Source organism: Ochotona princeps, chromosome 12 (assembly GCF_030435755.1).
Source record: "Ochotona princeps isolate mOchPri1 chromosome 12, mOchPri1.hap1, whole genome shotgun sequence".
Classification (NCBI taxonomy): Eukaryota; Metazoa; Chordata; class Mammalia; order Lagomorpha; family Ochotonidae; genus Ochotona; species Ochotona princeps.
Window position 1 is genome coordinate 47,578,392 of NC_080843.1, and position 7,796 is coordinate 47,586,187.

At 37.3% G+C, this 7,796-nt stretch overlaps 1 non-coding gene across 1 annotated transcript; it reads left to right on the forward strand.

Annotated features, from left to right (window-relative positions):
- The first annotated feature begins 3,759 nt into the window (after positions 1-3,759).
- Positions 3,760-3,866, forward strand: LOC131481617 (U6 spliceosomal RNA). The gene has a single exon (XR_009246448.1). It is a non-coding gene; the product is annotated as a U6 spliceosomal RNA (small nuclear RNA).
- Positions 3,867-7,796: the final 3,930 nt, after the last annotated feature.

Genomic DNA, 7,796 nt, shown 5'->3' on the forward strand with positions numbered 1-7,796 from the left:
GGACAAAGACAGACTCCACTAACAGACTGCTGTAACTCATAAAAAAGTTTGGTAGAGTTGCAGATTATAAAATCAACAAGGCCATCCCTGAGAAACAGCTAGTAAAATAAGGCCCAATCACAGTAACTATAAAAGTTTAAATGTCTTAGAATATATTTATTCAAATATGTGAAGTATCTCTACAATGAAAATGACAAAACATTAAAAAAAATCAAAAATAAATGAAAACTGCGTATGAGAAAGGGACCTGTAATCCTATATTTATAGCATCACAATCTACAATTGCAAAGACATGAAAACAACCCTGATGCCCATCCAAAGATGAGTGGTTAAAGAAACTGGTACATCTACTCCATGGGATACGACTCAGCCATTAAAAAGAATGAAATTATACCATTTGCAACTAAATGGTCCCAGCTAGAGACCATTATGCTCAGTGAAATCAGTCAATCCCCAAACGACAAATACTACATGTTCCTTATGATATAAGGCAACCTTCATGCTTTTGTTCGCTGTTTTATTTCTTGATCAACATGTTGGTTATTCAGTAGCATGTTATTTAACATCATAGTATTGTAAATTTTGCTTTATCTTTTTTCTTGTGGTTGATTTTGTTTGATGGCTTTTCATTTAAGGGAATGTACAGTAAATGCATAATAGTGGCTTTCATATCCAGATGTGAAGCTACAGTGCATAATGCATCTCTAGCTTCCGAATCAAAGAACTCTCAAGGAGACTATTGGATGTATCTTGACAATAGGATTCTGAACTGTCTGTCATTGTCTGTACCAAAATGTCAGGACACACTTAAATAGCAGAATGATGGACTTACAATTGCTTATGAAAGATTATACTATTGTAATAATATGGAGGAAACCAGTTGGGGGGGCCTGAATTTGGGGAGGGCATAAGGGCAATCTCAGTGCCTAAGGAATTGAAAATAAAATTGAAGGGAAACAGAACAAGACACAATGCAAATTGAAGAATCTGCCATGTTTTTGGATTAGAAGAATTAATATCACCAAAATATCCATACTATCCAATGAAACTTACAGATTTCTGTGATCACAATCAAAATATCAATGACAGAGGCCCAGCGCAGTAGCCTAGTGGCTAAAATCCTCGCCTTATGTGCTCCAGTATCCCATATGGGTGCTGGTTCTAATCCTGCCAATCCTACTTCCCACCCACCCCCTTTCTTGCAGCCTGGGAAGGCAGTCAATGACAGTCCAAATTCTTGAGACCCTGCACCCATGTGGGAGACCCCAAAGAGGCTCCAGGCTCCTGGCTTTGGATCGGCTCAGCTCCAGCTATTGCAGCTGCTTGAGGAGTGAATGACTGGATGGAAGATCTTCCTCTGTTTCTGCTCCTCTCAGTATATCTGACTTTCCAATAAAAAAAAAAATAAATCTTTTAAAAATATATAGAGGACATTCTCAGATCTAGAAAAATGCTAAAATTCATATGGAAACACAAAGAGACCTAGAGCAATAACTAAAGCAATCATAAACAACAAAAACAAAGTTGGAGGCACCATAATGCCTGACTTCAAGGAATATTAGAGGGGAGAAACAAGCCAAACAGCCTGGTACTGGCACAAAAATAGAAAATGACATGTAGATCCTTGGAACAGAATAGAAACCATAGAAATTAATCCATACATGAATATCAACTGGTCTTTGACAAACTAGCCAAAATCCCTCCCTGGGGAAAGGAAAAACAGTGTTGGAAAAATTCCACCTACATGTGCAAAATATGAAACAAGAATCCTAATTTACACCTTACACAAAAATCAATTCACCATTGATTCAAGGTCTAAATCCAAATCTGATTCTGCCAAATTACTAGGGAGAGACTCAGACATTGGCATAGGCCAAGATTCCTTGGAAAAGATCATCTAATCACAGGCAATAAAAGCAAAAATAGGACAAAGGATATCAAACTAAGCTTTCACACTTCAAAGGAAACAGTCAACAACAGCTGCTAGAGGATTAATATCAGGGTCCATGAAGAGCTCAACAAACTCAATAGCAACAATTGTACTAAGAAATGGCCAAAGGACATAAACAAGCATCTTTCGAAGAAAGAAATTCCAATGTCCACAGACACATGGAAAAATACAATCACCAGCCACCAGTGTAATAAAAATAAAAGCCACAATGAGATTTACCTCATGCAAGTTAGAATAACGATCACGGAAAATCAAGAAATAACAAATACTAGCAAGGATTAGGGGAAAGGTACTCAAACACTGTTGCTAGGAAGGCAAAATAATAAAACTATTAAACAAAGTATGGAGAGTCTTCAAAAAACTGAAAATAGATGTACTATATAAACCAGCTGTCCCACTCTTGGTAAACTACTCAATGGAAATGAAATCAGCACATGGAGAATTTATATATATCCCCATGTGTATTGTAGCTTAACTCATAATAGCTAATATGCAGAATCGACCCAAATGCCCTCAACTGATGACTGGATAAAGAGACTGTGATAGATGGATGGATGGATTGATGTGTGGGTAAATACAAAGGAAGAAAGAAAATGTGATAGAAAATCAGACAGATGACAGACAGATGAATGGTATAAAACACACACACTTGACTGCCAGTAAGCAATTAAAAAAAACAGCAGTTTGTTCATTTTAACAATATAGATGCAACTACAAACCGTAGTGCTTAGTGAAGTAAGCCAACCATCCAAGGATGAATGTATTTTCTCTTTTATTCTCTCTGATGTTTATGAGTGAAATGAACATCTTATGATAGGACTGCTATTTTAGCTCTTTTTTTATACTCCTATAGAAGTGCTTACATTTTTTTCTTCCAGAAATATTTTAGTAAAAATTGGTCATTTCCAAGAGATGCCCACTGCATGCCCACCAATAAGGGAAACTTAACAAAACAGAAAATTTACCACATGACTATGATTTTAGGGGAAAAAAATGTAGACACTCGAGTATCAGCAAAGTTCAACACTAAAGTTACATTCCTTTTTATGGGCTATGATTAAAAACCTGGTTAGATATCAAAATAAAACTTCATACAAATGCAGAACTATTTATGTCAAAGGGACTCTATAGAAACATTTGTCCCCAAGATATTCTAGTTTGAGACTGTTTTAGAATAAGGCACAACAAATGTTAAGAGAAGACATACAAGGTGATGAAAAAGAGATTCCATAATTCCCACATACTCCGACCTGGTAAAAACCAATCTGGCAGGTTTTATATATAGTTTTTTGCTGTGTTTTTAATTTGTGCTTAAACAATATTCAAGACTACAATCAAAGAGAGGGCACAGCAGTTTTTCTCCTGTCCTTTGGATTTCAAGAACTTTTCTGTTTTTTGTTGCTGTTGTTCTTTTGCTTTTTTTTTTGGTATTTTTTTTTTTTAACAAATACAAACTAAACAGGGGCTCGGCACGGTGGCCTAGTGGCTAAAATCCTCGCCTTGAAAGCCCCGGGGTCCCATATGGGCGCCGGTTCTAATTCCGGCAGCTCCACTTCCCATCCAGCTCCCTGCTTGTGGCCTGGGAAAGCAGTCAAGGACGGCCCAATGCATTGGGACACTGACCCGCGTGGGAGACCCGGAAGAGGTTCCTGGCTCCCGGCATCAGATCGGTGCGCATCGGCCCGTCGCGGCTCACTTGGGGAGTGAATCATTGGGCGGAAGATCTTCCTCTCTGTCTCTCCTCCTCTGTGTATATCTGGCTGTAATAAAATGAATAAATCTTTAAAAAAAAAAAAAAAACAGTTCAAGTGCTCGCTTCGGCAGCACATATACTAAAATTGGAACGATACAGAGAAGATTAGCATGGCCCCTATACAAGGATGACATGCAAATTTGTGAAGCGTTCCATATTTTTTTAAAAAAAATAAAAAATAAAAAATAAAAAAAATAAAAAAAAACAGTTCAAGAAAAAGCTAATCAGTTGCATTCTAGACATGTTATAATCTAATTTAAGTTTTAGTGGTAGAAATTGTTTCAGAATTGGTTGGTCATCACATAGCAAAACAAGTAACTAATAATACCTTTTAATCAGTTATTAGCCATACTAGCAAAATTCAGTCAAATTTTCCCATGACAGTTTCAGTCTTTCACTTCCAATTTTGTGGAATGGTGTTTTAGGAGTACTGCATTTATAAAGAAGAGAAAAGACTGAATTTCCTTTTTTATACTTTGCATATACAGCCTGGACTTTTCAAAAATAGCCATTTCCCCAAAGGAAGGTATTTTTCTTATTACTGACATTTGGTATGTTTCATTTACTAGAATATTTCTCATTTTCTACATGTTTTCAAAAACCTGAGATACAGGATTTGGTAAACATTATGAAGGTAGGAAAAATCCAAATTGTTTCTTCTTTGAAATTCATAACCTTCCTATGTGCAAAAAAATTTTTTACTTGTTAAATATTATGGTTAATGGTATGTTAAGCCTGTAGTCATACTTGATTGATTTCTCTAAGTATTAGAGAAAGAAAAAAAGGAGGGGTATAAAGGGAGGAAAAGATGGAGGAAGAGAAGTATGATTGTCCGCTTATAATTATACCTATGAACTACATCAAAACTGTTCTTTACATTAATAAAAATTGTAAAAGAAAAAAATTATATGCTTTAAAAACTTGCAGTTACTTGGTCAAAAAACTTTCTAAAAACAATATTTCTGTATTATTCCAAGTGACAGCAGAAGTTAAATCATAGGATTTGAGGAAAATCTTGGCTAGCTTTAAGAGAATATTTTATTCATTGCTCTTATATGAATTAAATGTTATTCACTTGATTTTTTTGTACCTGTGACCCTAAGTCCATGACTTCTGGGATAGAAATGTTGTTCAACATGTTATACAGAATGAAACTTCATTTTATTGTAATTCTGGGAACTGGAATCAAGGTCAAGGCATCAAAATTTTGCTATCTGGTGAGGGCGCCTTTCTACTTCTGTAATATGTCCTGTCACAATGTTCTAAGATGATGTAAAGCAGACAGCAACAGCTTGTGTATGGTACAGAATAGTTAACTGTGCACATTACTGTAGCAGGAATCAATACAAATGTTTCGTCTTACATGCACCCACTGAATAATAACCCACCATTTCTTAACCCCTGCCCTCCAGCCTCTGGCAAACACCATTCTTCTTGCTTCCGTGAATTGGGGCACCTTTAGGTATTTCAAATACGTAGAATATGGCATGATAGAAGAAATAAGCATGATTTATCCTGAGACTGACTTATTTCACTTAGTACATCTTCCAAACTCATTTATGTCAAAGATGACAGAATTTCCATCTTTCTTGAAGCTAGCCACTATTCTGATAGTCTATGCTCTTTGTATACAATACACCACATTTTCATTACCATTTCATCTAAAGACAGACATGAGGATTTAGTGTAACTTTCAGCTGTTGAAAATGATGATGTGATGAGCTTGGGGATGCAAAAATCTCGTTAAAATCCTATTTCAACACTTTTCAATAAGCATCAAGAGTGGAAATTAAAAATATAAGAATTTTTACCCATCTTTTGTTAGTTACCCTAACCACCCAGAGAATTATTGCTTATTCCAATTTCATGGTGTCATGGTCCGTGTAAGCAGACATAAGAAAACATCCCGAATTGTTGTATTAGTCCATTTTGTTGTTGCTGTAACAAAGTAACTGAAGCTGTGGGCTTTATAAAGAGAAGAATTTGGGGCTTGTGTTTTGGTTCAGCAAGTAAAGCTACCACTTGCAATCGCATAATCCTGTAGGGGCACCAGTCTGAGTCCCAGCTACTTCATCCCTGATTCAGCTCCCTGCCAATATACCTGGGAAACCAATAGAAGATGGCCCAGATGCTTGGACCCCTGACACCCACATGGGAGACTCAGAAGTTCTAGGCTCTAGGTTTTAGCCTGGCCCAGTCCTAGCCATTGGGATCATTTGAGGAATGAACCAGTTGACTAAAGATATCAGTCTCTGTCTCTCCTTTCCCTATATTTCTGCCTTTCAAATAAAAAAAAAAATCTTTTTTCAAAAAATAAAAAAAAAAGTTTTATTTAAGATTTTGGTTCTGAAGTTAAAACTTCAGTATTTGATAACCCTACCTGGCTTCTGGTGAGGGCCCAATGACAGATGGTGTTGTGTTGGGTAAGCACATTGGGAGTAGACTGTAAAGCAAAACAAAAAGCTGTATTAAGCCAGGGTTTCAGCTTGCTTGATTTGTAATCAATTGTTCTCATGGAATCCTGTTAAACTGCATTAATCCCTTCCTAAAGGGAAGCTCCAATGACGCAAGCATTAAGCCCCACCTCAAAGTTTCCATGACCTCAACAAAACCCCATTGAGGACCACACTGGCAGCACATGTTTCTAGGTGAACATACCCAGAGCCTACCCAACCACATTCAAACGAGTGAATACTGGGTAGTTTGTACAGATCAAAAATTCATTTTTTAATAATTCTTAGAACTAGAGCCAAGGTCAAGGCACCAAAAATTTCAGTATCTGGTGAGAGTTCTTTTCTATTTCTAGAATATGCCTCATCACAACGGCCAAAGATAATGTAAAGCAGACAGCAAGAGAGCATTATATTAGCCTTGAACTCTTTTGATAGGGTGCTAATGCCATTCATGAAGATCTAGCCCTCAAAGCTAAATCACCTTCCAAAAGCCACACCTCTTAATACTGTTGCATTGTGCAGACATGCATTTCAACAGGAATTTTGGAGGGGATACCATCATTCAAACCATAATAAATGTACCAAAGTTATTGCCATAGATACATTACATAAGCAATAAAGATAAAGTCAAGAAACTGTGGCATTCTGTTATTTGAAATGGCTGAAACATACTTTAACAAGGATATCGAGAAATGAGTAAGAATAAATTTCATCTATAGCTTACAGGTTGTACATCCTTATGATTCAAGAAAAAATAAAAACTTGCATGAACAGCAAGGAAAGAAAGACATCACAAACGTTATCTGGGACAGAGTGAGAGATTACCTTCCACATAAGCTTGAAAGTTCACACATGCTAGAGATGCTCATCTGAGCCTGACAATGTGATAATAAACTAGAGCTGTTTCAATTACTTCATTTTTGCTTTTGTTTTTGCTTTCTATAAGACAATTTTCTACCAGGAAAAAGAAAAATTACACCATTTCACTAAAACTACCCTACACCATGTCACTAACATCTTCCTGGGTACTGCCAAACTGAATGCATTTTTCCTTATTCTCACCTTAACTGACCTCATTTAATACTGTTGACCACACTTGCAAAGTTATACTTTCACAAGAGTTTCCTCTTCTGTTCAACAATATTGTCACTTTATTTTGCTTTGAGGTATTCTTCTAAATCACTTCCTATAAAGGCTCATTATAGTCCATTGTTACCTGGGAAACCAGGGTCTGTGCCATTGTTGTGTGCACTTGTTGGTCTAACCTCTTCATGCTGTAAGCGACAGTGGTTGGCTATTTCCACATCCTCATGAGCACAGGACATTCTGCCTTTTGTGATGTTGCTTCTCTGCATGAAGTGTTTCTGTCACATGCTGTTCTTTTCTTTTTTTCAAGATTTATTTATTTTATTACAGCCAGATATACACAGAGGAGGAGAGACAGAGAGGAAGAACTTCCATCCGATGATTCACTCCCCAAGTGAGCCGCAACGGCCGGTGCTGTGCCGTTCAGATGCCGGGAACCAGGAACCTCCTCTGGGTCTCCCACGCGGGCGCAGGGTCCCAAAGCCCCAGGCCGTCCTCGACCGCCCTCCCAGGCCACAAGCAGGGAGCTGGATGGGAAGTGGAGCTGCCGGGA